We start from the raw sequence: 15,683 nt of genomic DNA on the forward strand, positions 1-15,683 counted from the left end.
AGGTTACTACCGGTAGGTAAGTGTGTGACTATCTCCATCCTGCTGGACCGGCAAACTCAAAAAGGTGACGGGAACTTGACTTTTTTAAGGGCACCAGTAGGTCGATATCGTAAAACCTGCATCAATCATTATTACAATATCAATTGTTGTGATTGGCTGAATTTGTGCGATTCTTCTTGCAACAATGCATTGTAGCTGTCATTCTACCGCAGTCGAATAGCAGGAAAAATGTCATGTCACAAATTCATTCCTAGGTAGGAGGAAATTCTCTTGGATGCTAATTTTATTGACATGCCTGACTTCATAGATGTTCTCTCGGTGACGTATGGACTAAAACCTCCTGCCTCCTCAGGCCGTCCTTCTTGAAGTCAAAAGTTTCGAGACATTTTATTTATACGCTGACGAAGTTACGTGCATTTACTAGTGGAATTATAATATTGATATCAGTACAAAATCTAATAGCATTTACACGGTAACTAGGAAAATTGTTTAGTTTAATTTATACCTGAATAATGCAGTAATTTATTACTGGTTCGGTTATATTGGCGTTATTTATCTAAACATATTGTTTGTGCGATCGATAGTAGGTGCATAACTAATAAATCTTACTTTAATTTTATAACCAACAGTACTTGCGTCCTTAACATTCCAAGAACCTACATTAAGGTTATGTGAATAAAATTGCACATAAATTAATTTATACTTACAATTTATGGCACTCACTAGTAAGAAATAGGTATCTACTTACTTACGTTCTTAGTACTCTTTTAAAAGCCCTGGAAGTTAATCTTGCATAGCCTACTAGTATAAAACCTAGGTAGTTTATATATAGATGCTAGGTAGGTGCGACAATGACGGATTACCATATAGAATTGAATCCAGCCTCTAAACCTGAACTTCAACATAAAGTTTCATCACCATCATCATCATCAACCGATAGACGTTCATTGCTGGTCATAGGTCTCTTGTAGGGACTTCGCAAGTCACGATCTTGAGCCGCCTGTCTGTCCACCTAGTGCGGGGTCTTCCAACAGTGTGCTTTCCGGTGTGAGGTCGCTATTCCAGCACCTTGGGACCCCGACGTCTGTAGGTTTTTCGAACTAGGTAAATGTGCCCTGCCCATTGCCATTTCAGCATCGCAACCCGCTGTGCTATGTCGGTTACTCTGGTTCTCCTACGGATCTCCTTATTTCTTATTTGATCACTTAGAGAAACTCTATCCATCGCCCGCTGAGTGACTAAATGTTTAACAATAATTATTATTAATAAAAATTATTATTAATAATAATTAGGTTATTGTTATTTTAAAGTATGTCCTTGTACCATATTTTGGTAACCTAAATATGACCTAAATCATTGTTTCCACATAACAATGGGATACAATATTAAATAGTATCGGTTTTAAACAATACAGTGTTTACTAATTTAAATTCAATACATAGAGCATATTAATTCATTTTATATTTATGACAATAATAAATAATTAATTAAGGTACCTATTCAGTAACGACAAGAAATACAATAGGTTGTAAAGTGTTCCTAAGTCCTAACGTAACTCGTCCTATATCATAAACTACCAATTATAAACAAATAGGTATAAGTATAAGTTACTTTAACTATAGTATAGGCACAGGTATAGGTAGGTACATATTATAAAACCGGTCAAGTGCGAGTTGAACTCGTGTGTAGAAGGTTCCGTACGAGGAATATGTAAGTTTGTAGGAATATTGAGAGATTTACCATGGCTTTTTAAGACCATAGACTCCTTATAGATTTTCTGTAATCTATAAGGAAAGAACTATTTTGAGTATTTTACAATAAGCTCTTTCGGTGGTACAGTTTACAAAACTTTTTTTTGGTTTTCCAAGTGACCCCATCACAATTCTTTTATTTATGTGACGTGTTTGAGTCACAGAAACTCAACATGATAAACAGCCAGTAGATCCGGAGCAAATTGACTGTACGGAGCTCTAAAAATGTGCAAATGTGCGTTTTTATCTAAAGTATTAAGTAGTTTTATTATAAAAGCGATAGTAAAGGCCTAAATTCCTACATTTTATCAGTGTATCATTTATCACAAGATTGGGGGGTCTCAACAATGATAACCGTTGATAATATTGCTTTTTTATAATCATAATATTATAGATAAGCTTGACATGCTCTACTTTTATCATTACGTAAAAAATATATTGCTGTTCAAAAACAATTGCTTTGTATTAATGAACTATAATAATAATATTGTTTTCATCCAAATTATGAGGCAGGAAAAAGAACAAGACATTTGGAGGTAAGGATGATAGGATAATAGGAATAAATTCGGATGCATCCAGAAACCGTTTTAAATTCTTAAAGTACCAAGTACTTCAGTAGTAGGTACTCGTAGCCTTAAAAGATATAAGGCTTATATAGAGTAGGTATTAGGTATACTAGCTGATTCCCGCGACTTTTTTCTCGCGTGGATGCAGGTTTTTTAATGACATTATTGAAATTTCTCTATACCTACTTAGTGCGGATCTATGTTGTAGAGAAAAACTACATGCAATAGAAGCACACGAGTAGATATTATAGACCAGAGGGGAAGCTTCACACTAGCTCACGCACCCCACGACGTGCCACGGACGCTCCGTGCGCCCAGTTTGGCGGCAAACGGAGCGTCCGTGACACGTAGTGGTGTGCGTGAGCTGCGCTAGATTGAGTGAACCTACAGCCAGCCGCTAGTATGAAGCTTCCTCTCTGGTCTATATTATCTATTCGTGTGATAGAAGTATTTCTGGATCTGGCTTTATAGATCTGTGCATTGTATGTCAGACAATCTAAGTTGGTAGGTACCTACCTACTGTTTTTATATAAATACTAACTTATTCCCGCGACTTCGTCCGCGTGGACTACACAAATTTCACCCCTATTTTACCTCCTTTGGGATTGAATTTTTAAAAAATCCTTTCTTAGCGGATGTCTACGTCATAATAGCTATCTGCATGCAAAATTTCAGCCCGCTCCATTCAGTGGTTTGAGCTGTGCGTTGATAGTTCAGTCAGTCAGTCATCTTTTCCTTTTATATATTTAGACTAGATGATATCCGCAAATTCGTCCGCGTGTATTGAGGTTCTTAAAAATCCTGAAGAAACTACGATATCGCATTGGTTCACTGAATTGATTAATTAACTTTTACATATCTAACCAGAAATAGCTATCTATATAAAGGAATAGGATTAAAGTATTTGAGCTTGTTCGAATAGAAGATATCGAGCCAATTAATTCAGAAAGGCGGAGTTTATCCAGTGTCTATCTAGCGAGAGAATTAGATTAGATACTAATATAACTTGGGTTTCAATTTCACAGAAATCAAACAATCTAATTGAATAGAAGTAATTGGAATCGTCTTTGGTTAGGTTTTATTTATTTTTTATTATTTTACTTTCGGGGTTCTATCAAGTAATTTGAAACTTGAAAGATTGATTGGTTTTCAATTAATACTTTTGTGTTGACCGTAATAACAAACAAATATGTAAGAGCTATAACTTTCATGAATGAATCTTATATCATACATACCTACTAGCTAATATCCGCGACTTCGCCCGCGAGGATTGAGCTTTTGCGTATAACTTTTTATAATAGGTAAATTTTTTAATTAATTTGAACTGCTTCATAGATGCACCTTTATAAAAGCTAAACTAGGTACCAATAAATGCCAATACTTTAACAAATTCGAAATAATATTATCTTTTATTTACACAAACAATAATTGTACCTACATGATAAAATAATACAAATAAATATTACTTATATGACAAAATGTATGATCGTAAAATTTGTTCAAAATATAGATAACAGTAGGTACCCATATTATAAATGCGAAAGTGTGTTGGTTTATTGGTTTGTCCTTCAATCACGTCGCAACAGAGCAACGGATCGACGGGATTTTTGCATGGGTATAGTTAAAGACCTGGAGAGTTTATGTCACTCTCCAGGAACTTTTTATCCCGGGAAATCAATGAGTTTCCACGGGATTTTTAAGAACCTAAATCCACGCGTACCTACGAAGTCGCGGGTATCAGCTAGTTATTGTATAAATGTTAGTACGATCGGTGCGGTATGTCTGGTTAGACATAACATATTTTCATGAGGAACTCGTTATTTGACCAACTATGTTGACTCAGCTGAGATCGCACGTGGTCATACACGTTATCACCCTATACCTACTGATACCATTAGTTACTTCGATAAAAGACGTCTCAGAAAATAAATATACTGTGTAATTATTGGTGTTATTATCTATTTTGATAATAATATTCATGTAGCTATTACAAGAGAAGCATAACATTTTCTAGTGTATTGATAAATGTCAATACAAAGACGAGCTAAATATATAACTTTTATCGCAAATAGTAAGTACTTCACTTGTCTGGGCTTGTGACTAATATAGCGGCTAGGCCAGTCACGAATTGATGATAACAGTGATTCACAGACTACCACATATTGTGCAATAAAAAGGATAAAATGTATGAGAATAGCAAAATGTAACTAAGTGATATATTGTGTAGCGTAGACTAAAGTAAAAGAAAGCCTTATTTTTGTTAAGGTTAGTGTACCTACTGAAATGTATTTTTAATTAAAAATTAGTGAATACTTACCTATGTGTATTTAAATAAAAAAGATTTACAGCCGCACTCAGAGTCGCATTCCTTATCCATCCTAATTCATATCTTAAGTAACGATTAAGCGACTCTGAGTGCGGCCGTTAGTCAGCTAGAATTTATATATTATATCTACATTAAAAATTTAAAATAGAACTGTGTATGATTGAAAGTAGGTTGTTTATTAAAATTTAAATAACGAAGCGAGGTCTCTGACTTGGGTGTTCATCTGTCAGAACTTTACTACTTCTGAATCAAGGCACATAATGGGGATTATGCCTAGGTCAAAAATAAATTATTTCTTATCTTAGTAATTAATTATTAAAATATAAGGGGTCTTCCAAAATTATAGCGGGCTATAATAATTATATATATATAATATATTGATAGCGGGCTAACCTGGAAGGGGTATGGCAGTTTTATTAAACCCATACCCCTTTGGTTTCTACACGGCATCGTACCGGAACGCTAAATCGCTTGGCGGCGCGGCTTTGCCGGTAGGGTGGTAACTAGCCACGGCTTTGCCGGTAGGGTGGTAACTAGCCACGGCTGAAGCCTCTCACCAGACCAGACCAGAAATTTAGAAATTATAAAATTCCAAACCCCTGCCAGGAATCAAACCCGGGCCCTCCCACTAATAAGAGCACAGCGCTCACCACTGCGCCAGGGAGGTTGTCATAATAGTAATAAGTAATAACTAACGTAATTTCTTATCGGAATGTAGGTGCTATAACTAATCATCTAACTGCATACTACTACACGGGATACCAGTACCCGTAGTACAAGATTCTACGTCTCACCAAACCAAACCAAATTCGAGAGTCGAAATACTTCCGCGTTACAGTAAACTAGATCTTTCGAGAGTCGAAATACTTCCGCGTTACAGTAAACTGGATCTTAAAAGCCTTGTTTTAAAGCTCAAGTTTGTCTACACTTCTACAGCAAGCGCTCCAAGCGGAAACATAGCGAAATTAAAATCAGTGGCATTGAATATTTGACTTCAATTCAAGGCTGTTTAGGTCCATTTTACTGTAACGCGGAAGTATTTCGAATCTCGAATTTGGTTTGGTTTGGTGAGACGTAAAATCTTGTACTACGGGTACAGAACAATAATTTACAACCTACCTCACGAACGTGCATAAAAAAACAATCACGACAACTATACTCATTTTCATTTCATTGAAGTTTTCAGTAAACCATAACATTTTCATTATTTATTATCAAACGTAATGCCTAACTACAGTACCTACACGGCAGAAAGTAATGTACATCGGCATTTAGACTGACCTTTCCGCTTTGTAGAGCGTTGTCTCTGTCACTCATACCTATATGACGTTTTGTCGGTCTCAATGACAGTGGAAAAAAAATAGTAGAAAAACTTATTAAATATTTATAAACATTCAGAGTAAAATTTTCAACATTCGCAATTACTCACGAGTGAGTATGCCTTGGCCTACATCAATACGCGTCATTTGTTATGTCTTACTCCTGGACAAAGGAATTAGTAACTCGCTAATGAAGTTATGATATATTGCGGACAATAATGTGTATGGGCGAGTTTAAAATATACGATTGGATCATTGTCACTTTGTAATCATACTAAGATTTAGTATACCATAATATACTACTCAATTTACTAGTTTTTGCTTGTAACTTTGTGTACTGGCTCATCGACGAAGTTTTGCTTTTTGAACAGGCTACGTCTTGATGTAGGAGGAATCAATGTCTAGTAAATAATATGTAAACGTACCGTGTGGTGTGTAGTGGTTCGCACTTCGCACCGAACTAAGTAAGTTGAAATGGCAATCGGGGAGGCAACGCCCCGCACAGCCCCCGCGCTAACCCGGTGTGGACGAGCGCGGGTGACGCGGACGTGCCGGTGTGCGGGGCGTCCCCCCGCCTCATAAACTGATTGCCATCTCAACCCGTCGCGGACTATAGACGTACCTTCTACCTACTAATGGCTGTAACTGACACAACAATACGGCTAACAATAAAACGTAGTTAAAGATAAGTAGTTTTTCATGTTACCAAGTATGTGTACGTCTGGGAAACAAATAATTCAAATATCTTTGAGCTTTATTTTACTTCGACTAGATCTAGAAAAGGCGTCGTCGAGCCACAAAAAAACTGATCATATTTTTGATCACTCCTGGTTTGTGATTGATTAAAAATCTGTCGATAATATCAACGTGTATGTACTATGTATAAAATGTAGGTAAAACTTGTTCGTCGATTTTTAGAAAGCCTAAATCCAATGAAATCGCGGTCATAAATATACGTGTGTAGTAAAATCTAAGTTACTTTTGTTTAATATTTTAATTAAAAACTAATCTCGCGTACCTCCTACCTACCCTCCACGGTCTAGCTTGCACTTCTATTAGGCTGTCAATGTCAAAAACCATATTATTTTATAGGATCAGGTGTTTACGAAGTTCATAATAATATAAACACTTTCGAAATGTCAAAAAAAAATTTTTTTCGTTATACCAGAGCAGAGAAGAAGAGATAAAATTATTTTTATCAAACAACTCCTATCTTCAAACTATCCTCCTTCTTGTGCAGTCCTAGTACTACCGGCTCTCAGTACTTTTACAATTTTTAACCGACTTCTATCATACCGTGAATCAGAGTGAACCATAAAGTTCGAACATCAGCCATTGATCAAAAAGCATTCCGTTTCTTTGGAGACGCTACATTCATTTCATTGGTGTAACGAAGCGATTGTTTCAACAAGAGGCGTTAATAAAAATATCGTTCTGTCCTTGCTCGACGATAGTGTTTGTAAGGAGCGATCTCATCAAAATCTCATCAGCATTCGTACAGAACAGGTTTAAATGAGACAATCTTCAGTCTTAACATACTTCAATAGTTTTATTATTCAAGTGAGCACTACCTATAGTTATTACAATTAGATTCTATTACAACGAATAGCCCGCTATATTATTATTGTTTTGATTTGATATTTTTCTTTTTGTATCAGAAGTATATAATGGGGCCGATTCTCTTGTACACAATCTCTAAACTAAACTGAATTAAAAAAAATAAAAAATCTAGTGTTATCCTTTTCCGCAAGCAACATTATGAAAGTGATAGCAATAGATTTAGACGTGCCATTTTAATTTAGTTTAGAGATTGTGTACAGTGCAGCGGAATTAGGCACATTCTGTGACTTAGATAAAATTTAGAATTTTGTATAGAGTAGTAGTTTAGTTTTTTTAGTTTAACAGTAGGCAGGTATAGGTACCTACCTACCTATTACACTGAAAGTCGACGGAAAAAAATCGTAAAAAATTAAGAGAAGCTAATTACTTAAGACATTATAACGTAATAAAAATTCGGATAACTAATTTATTTTTATATTAGGTAGATATAATAAATCATATTTCTGACTTCCGTTCCGCAACCTGATTCTCGTAAAATTCCATCAAAGCATACAATTTAACTTTTTTTAATGTAGTGTTGCGGTAAACAAATATTATATTTTAGTAAAAATCGTCTCAACCAATGAATGCACATTCCTAGGCATGAGCGTGACATAGGTCTCTTGAAGGAATTTCCACACTTCAGTCTTTGTGATCATAATGACTAAAATGTCGTCTGTCCAGGTTAATTAAATAATTAATCTAGTAGGGACGTCTGCAATCGACACTCACTGCGGTAGGTATTCAGCAGGGGTCGCCATCCCAGCACCTTGTGCCCCAGTCCCCAACGCCCATAGTGATCCGAGCAATGTACTCCGCTCATAGACTTTGTGACTGGTTGATCTATGTCGTTTACCTACTCTGGGTTGCATTAAAAAACTTACGTTATTTAAAATACCACCTATCAATCCCGCGGCAGTGTGCCAATCCGCATTTAGCATCCGTGGTGGACTTAACTTTTTTTGGTCTAGACTATGGTCAGACTTCTCATTCTGGGTTAGTGATGATGATGATGAAAATAGCACCTGAAGAATGTTTTAACAGTGTTTTCACATATTAAAACACATTCACATCTTGACAATATTGGGGAATTTGCGTCGCGCGTCCTATTTCTCGGAATATGGAATCTTCAGAACGTGAGACTAATTCACGCGAGAAAATAACTTGAATGCGACACGTGAAATTCTCGCGCAACCTTCATCCACATTTTTGAGATAAGAAATTTGCGAATTCACAGGGATTTTATAAGGAAATATGCTCTCAAATGCTGGAGGTATAAAATTTTAAATTTCTCATTCCATATTTTCGTATTTTCGATAAATATGTAAGAGATGTAGGTACTACCACGGGTCGTGAGTATAAACAAACTTTATGGGTCTTATTTAAATATTTATTTTAATTTAAAGTAAATATGGTGTAGTATACTTGAATAAAAATATTTTATTACTTGGAATTGAGATAAACATTTAAATAAAACCTATAAAATTTGTGCTCTCGACTTATGCCGGTTTCTGTACATACATATACTTTGTCTATTTGTTATCAAGTCATTAAGCTTTTTATAGTTATTCAGTATTATTTGCTCAACCTTTTTGATAATAATTATTTATTTATGCAAGGGTGAGTGGAAGTCGCTCGATTTTAAATTGTTGTCAATCGATATAGTTATAATATTATATAGTTTTTCAGATTTGAGGCTGTTGTTATTTTTCACTAATCCTTCATTAGTACTGCAATTCATTTTACGTCTTTTGTTAAATGCCTACTAAGTTTTCGTATTTTGTAGTTTACTGTGTGTTTTATGCATTAGAAAAACAATTCATTATCTTAAAATGCACTCTTCGATACAAAGAGTAGGTAAAACATCACAGTAAAGCTTTCAGACAATGGCAAACATTCACAGCAAAACGTAACGCTTGCATCAAAATAAATGTATTGAGCACCGTAAATACCATCCGCTGGCAGACATATTGTTTGTGAGGGTGGCGTCAGGGTTATAAATATGTGAATGAAATATGTATACAAAATATAATAATAAAAATTATCGCCCGGGTTGGTACAATATAAAAAAAATGAATTCCACAAAAAAAACATCTCTATGTCATCATCACCATGATCAACCCATCACCGGCTCACTACAGAGCACGGGTCTCCTCTCAGTGTGAAAAGGGTTTTGGCCATAGTCTACCACGCAGGCCATGTGCGGATTGGTAGACTTCACACACCTTTGAGAACATTATGGAGAACCTTCCTTCACCGTTAAAGCAAGTGATATTTGCTACGCACATAACTCCGAAAAGTTAAAGGTGCGTGCCCGGGATCGAACCCCCGAGCTCCGATTAGAAGGCGGACGTCCTAATCACTAGGCTATTACAGCTTCATCTCTATGTAGCGAATAAATATTATACTCCTAAAACATGTTTGTTTGGCGAAATGTTAAAATTTCATGGCTAAATTGCTGAGCAGATCTTGATTGAAATTAGCTGAAAGATAGCATACATATATCTGCTAGAGACAGGCTATTGTTTTGCTTGGCGAAAATGTCTCAGGTCCATAGGAAATAGAAATTCCATACAAAATAAATCACGGTGAACGGTGAAAAACCGGCCAAGTGCGAGTCAGGCTTGCGTAATGAGGGTTCCGTACTACAGTCGTATTTTTTCGACATTTTGCACGATAATTCAAAAACTATGATGCATAAAAATAAATAAAAATCTGTTTTAGAATGTACAGATGAAGACCTTTCATATGATACCCCACTTGATATAGTTATCTCACTTCGAAAGTTGAAAATACTAATTATTAGTTCATGACCACAATTTTTTTTTTGTGTGATCTAACCCTAAATTCACGGTTTTTTAGATTTTTCTCCAAATGTCAGCTATAAGAGCTACCTACCTGCCAAATTTCATGATTCTAGGTCAACGGGAAGTACCCTGTAGGTTTCTTGACAGACAGACAGACAACAAAGTGATCCTATAAGGGTTCCGTTTTTCCTTTTGAGGTACGGAACCCTAAAAATCACGTTCATTTTTTCCTTCGCATAAATATAGAAACAGATTTTATTAAATAAATTATATCTTCTGTCAAATAAGTAAGTTTTATTTTGTCACATCCCGTAATTGGAAATATTTAAAGTTATAGGCATAATAACAAAAATTATCAGCCCTACTGAAAATATTGTTATGGCCTACGAGGCAGCGCGTGCCAGACCTTCCTTATTTTATAAAAGCTGAAAGTTTCTTTGCATATTGTACATAACACGAGGAGGAACGTACTTTGTTGAACCTTAAAGTTTAATAAATCATTATTAACGTTTAAGGGTGTCTGGCGGGAGTTCCCACGACACTAACACCCGTATTCACAATCATTACTATGAAATCGCACAGTGTGCTCGAACGCTAAATTCCACCAATCAGTTTATCAAAAATTGACGTGACAAAATAATCTGATTGGTGGAAACACACACTGTGCGTTCAAGCACACTGTGAGACCTCATAGTAATAATTGTGAATACTGGGGTAAGTGTCTGGCAATGCATGATATGATTTCTTATACAACTCCAAAGAAAATATGAAAAAATTAGATTTTTCACTTTGGCGTAAGATTTTTTACCTGTTATTTCCCAAAGAAAAGTTCCTCCCAGTGTTAGGGATAATACGCAGAGTTTCAGCTTTTTATAAAATAAGGAAGGTCTAGCATACGCTGGCTCTTTCTCTATTATGTTTAAGAGCCAAATTTTTTCATCGTTCAATAGAAATCGTCTGCAACTGTTTTTAGGTTTCCATAATGGTTCTGTGTTATTGAATTCGATTAAATCTTGACCTGCGTTTAAGAAGCTCAAATAATTTATAAACTATAAATAGTATCCTAATTTATTTATTTTAGGTTTCCTTACATTGTGTAGAATAGGATTGGCATAAGAATGAGCTCACATTCTAGCTAAGCTAGTTAAGGAATTTTCATTAAACAGACAGACCTTTATATCTCTGGTAACGTTTATAATTTGTTGTACATCAGTCTCCTCGTTTCCGTTTTACATTTTTCGTTTTATGAAATTAATTTTATTTGTACACTGCTCACTGAACCGAGTGCCGACGACGGTTGGATATAATAGGAAAAGTTTCATTTCCCTAATTAAAAATAAGCCACCCTTAGGTCTGAGCAGTTTTATTGTAGTCACCCAGACCTCCGTATATTTTTTAATCATTTTAGTATGAGTCTGTGTAACAAAGTCTTTTCCTAAAGTCGAAGTATATTGATGTAGTAGGTAATCGTAGCACTTTGCTACGCTATGAAGTCGCGGGTGGTCTCGACACGTTCTACACATAAATTGATACGATAGTATAAAGTGCTTTTTTACATAAAGCAATTAAATACTGTTTCAATAAGACTTTTTTATAAAAAGTAATTTTTGATAACCATTTACTAACAGTGAAATATGTATTTAATCTATAACCGGGTCTACTTATTCTACACCATTTTGAAAATAGGTTATGAAAAAAAAGTTCGTTTGAACTAATTCTACAATTTCTGAGAGAGTCTTTAGAGTTTCAGTGATCTGTGAGAAGAGAAAAAGAGTTGGAGAAAATATGTATATTAAACTAGATTTGATACCCGCGACTTCGTCCGCGTGGATTTAGGTTTAAAAATCCCGTAGGAACTCTTTGCTTTTCCGGGATATAATGAAGCCTACCTATGTCAATCTCCAGGTCTTTAACTATGTATATCCATGCATAAAGTTACGCCAATCCGTTGCGATATGAATGAAGGATAAACCAACAAACAAACACACTGACATTTATAAAATTGATAGTTATTCTCTTTGTGTATTCATCGAACAGTCGTTTAAAGTTTTGACACCCTGCGCACATCAATGACTGTTTCTAATTGCATTAAACTCGAAAAAACCCTACTACCGAATCTGTAGTGTCTCTACGTGCATCCGTATAATTACATCACCTGCAATTTACGAAGTTTTAATGTGTATACGTTCGTTTTGCGGCACGTCGACTACTAACGAAGCTGGAAGCGTGCTTTGTTCCTCTCGTTTCCTCTTTAGAACGGCCACTTGACGATTTTGTTGTTTGTTTTAACAACGAAACAAATGAAAGCCGCGATTAAATTGAAGGATAGGGTGCTATTTGAATGTTTTGTACCGTATTTTGAGAACCTCTTCATGACGGGCTTTCTTGTGCTTGTGCCGCTTTAATTAAAGTTTGATGATTGAGTCAATTCACATTGATAAACGGAAGTATCAACGGAATAGTTCTGAATGTCGGTGAAGTCTGCCAATCCGCACTTGACAAGATGGTCTGTGGCCGTAACCCTTCTCATTCTGAGAGGGTGGTAAATAGTTGACCAACAATGGGTTGAGATGATGAGTTCTCTTAAACGGAGAAGCTCTGGGCTTGTTCCTGAAAAACAATGTTTTTCTGGCAGAAATAACTCTTAAAATCAAATTCTTTAAACGTATGAATATGATTCCACCATCATCAAAGCTCTTCAACAGCTATAAGCCTTGGCTTAGTCAAGTAAACTATTGCAGATGGTCAGATACAGCTTCTTTTAACTCCGAACTCCCTAAACTCTTGTGTCCTTCTTCATTTCAGTACACGGGCTTGTAGACCAAAGAATTTTCACTTAAGTATAAATAAGTTTATATTACTAAAAATATTTAACGATGTTAGTGCTAAATTAATTTTCATTCCGCTTTTAAACAGCGACTTGCAACAGACAGAAATCGTGATCGGATTGAGTGAATAAACTGTCTGCTTAGAGTGCTCATCAATCTTGCAGTTGGAGTTAGTACCTACGTAGTAAATTGCACGAGTTCGGAACGCTTCGTTGCAGCGGGTTCGTCGCCCGCGACCTGCAACCTCACTAACGCGACACTTACAATTTAATTGCCACTCATTAGTCCTTAGGCGACAACTTTACTATCCTTTAATTTACTTCAGTCATTTGCAGGCTCTTTCTTTAGTCCACATTTAGTTATCTTTATAAATACTCTCACTTTAGCGCAAAGCCATAAAAACAAAAACAAAAATCATCCTTCTGATAAATACGGCAGCCTATTCTGATAGAATCTATCGCCCTATGCGGTGTCTTTTTAATGATCAAATCTACAGAGCGTACTTAGACTTTGCTCAGACTTACGACGTAATTAAAACAACTAGACTCATTAAGTCTGAGCTAAGTCAAAGTACAAGGCTCTAGATCTCAGCCTAAAATATAAAAAGGTGAAAAGATAAAGTAAACAATGAGTGGAATGCTTTCGATGTCAATTGGCTATTCATTCAGAACTATGGCTATTGACTACTCTAGATGGCAGAACTCCAATAGTGGTCGTTGAGTTATTGTATTCAGTTATAAATATAGCTGCAACGATAGACAGCAGATCTTGATGAAGATAACGATCTGATCAATGGTGATAGACCTCATTACCGGCTCAAGTCTAGAGGATGATATAATGGTAGGATTCAACGTACCACGCTCTGACCTGAATGGGAGGAACCGTTTTCTTTTCAATATTGTGCTGTCAATAAACTACCCAGCGTAAGGAGATTATCATTTTGATGGTTGCATTCCTTTAAAAGGTTAGATCCCAACTGATTGGCATGAATGGCCATGTATAACTTATCAAATGATTGATTGAACCAGGATTATTTTGCGATTTTCAATGGCAAACAATAAACAAGCTTTCTTTATCATACATACGTATATATTCTGTTGGATTTAATAGTTATCATCATTTCTAATTTACCATAAATTAGCCAGTTTCACTGACCTCTATGAATATTAAACACTGGACCTGCAATTGCTAAACTGTTATGCTTCAAAAGCAGCTTGATTTTCGCCATTTTAGCGCTGATAGCAGCAATGAGCGTACTCGGAACTAAATGTTAGTGATGAGACATCACACTTTGCTACATGCGGATCATTTGACATAAAGTATCATTTTTAATTTAAGTCATTTTGTATGGCACACGTCTTCCAGCGAACTTGTATAGGTATGTCCATTTCAGTGGCCAGTTTAATTATATCTATAGAATATACAGTCGCTATTAATCATAATAATATGCGAACGCACGTTATATTAGCAGGTACTCAGGGGGGTCGAATAAATCACACACGTCTCTCGCAGATGGTTCTGTTTGACCAGTTATTTATCATTTGCGAATTTGTAGACATTACTCGTGATGATTGCAATTTGCAAATGGACGCGGTGTTATATCACTTCGTTAATCGTCAAATTGTAATCGTGCTGAAAATTAGGTGCATTGTTTGAGTCTTCAGTCTAGGCATCGCGTTTACGTTTGCAATGCCGGATGGCTTGCCCCGCCTCGTCTCTTGGCAAACTGCACTATCCTATATTGCAAATCATACCTACTGTGTTTGTTTGCGTAGGTCAACGCTCTCGCCGAGACGTTTTATGTGTTCCTGGTGTCACGACGTCATTCTAATAATAGAATAATAGGAATGTTAACATCAAGCATGCTGGTATGCGCTCTGTTACTTACCGATTGTCTATGTGATTTACGTTTCCTATAAATATTAACGAGTGATCGATATGACAAATCTATACTCGGGGCCTATCGATACCTACTCTGGGCCTGTTCTATAAACAATAAGTTGACGACCTCTCTGGCGAAATGGTGAGCCGTCAGAGATCCTAGGGTAGACTCCCGACAGAGGCAATTTGGAATTTTATTATTTCTAAATTTTCTTCTGGTCTGGTCTTGTGGCAAGCCATGGTAGCTAGCTAACTAGCTACCGCTTTGCTGGTCATTTTATAAAATTGACCGCTTCTATCTTAGACTACATCATCACGTCAATGATCGTAGTCAAATTCTTACTTGTATGTGAATAAAGATAAAGGACATGGCTAAATACCTTCTAATGCTTTCTCATGTAAAGGGGGAATATGTATGACGCTTTGACAGTTCATAATATGTTTAATTAAGTTCCACGAACGCAGCAGTAACTCGTTAAACTTTCAGTATTATTCGCCTTCACAAATTGCTCGTACGTGAACGAATTGTTCTCAAAATCGATCTCTGCGGCGCCCGTGAGCCTTTGTTTGACTTCGACTCCGATCAGCATAATTGCCTTTCAGCCT

At 36.1% G+C, this 15,683-nt stretch overlaps 1 protein-coding gene across 1 annotated transcript in view; it reads left to right on the forward strand.

Annotated features, from left to right (window-relative positions):
* The window catches only part of heca (hdc homolog, cell cycle regulator), a 94,625-nt gene that overhangs the window by 64,514 nt on the left and 14,428 nt on the right, over window positions 1-15,683 (forward strand).

The sequence above is a fragment of the Maniola hyperantus genome, chromosome 8 (assembly GCF_902806685.2).
Source record: "Maniola hyperantus chromosome 8, iAphHyp1.2, whole genome shotgun sequence".
Classification (NCBI taxonomy): domain Eukaryota; kingdom Metazoa; phylum Arthropoda; class Insecta; order Lepidoptera; family Nymphalidae; genus Maniola; species Maniola hyperantus.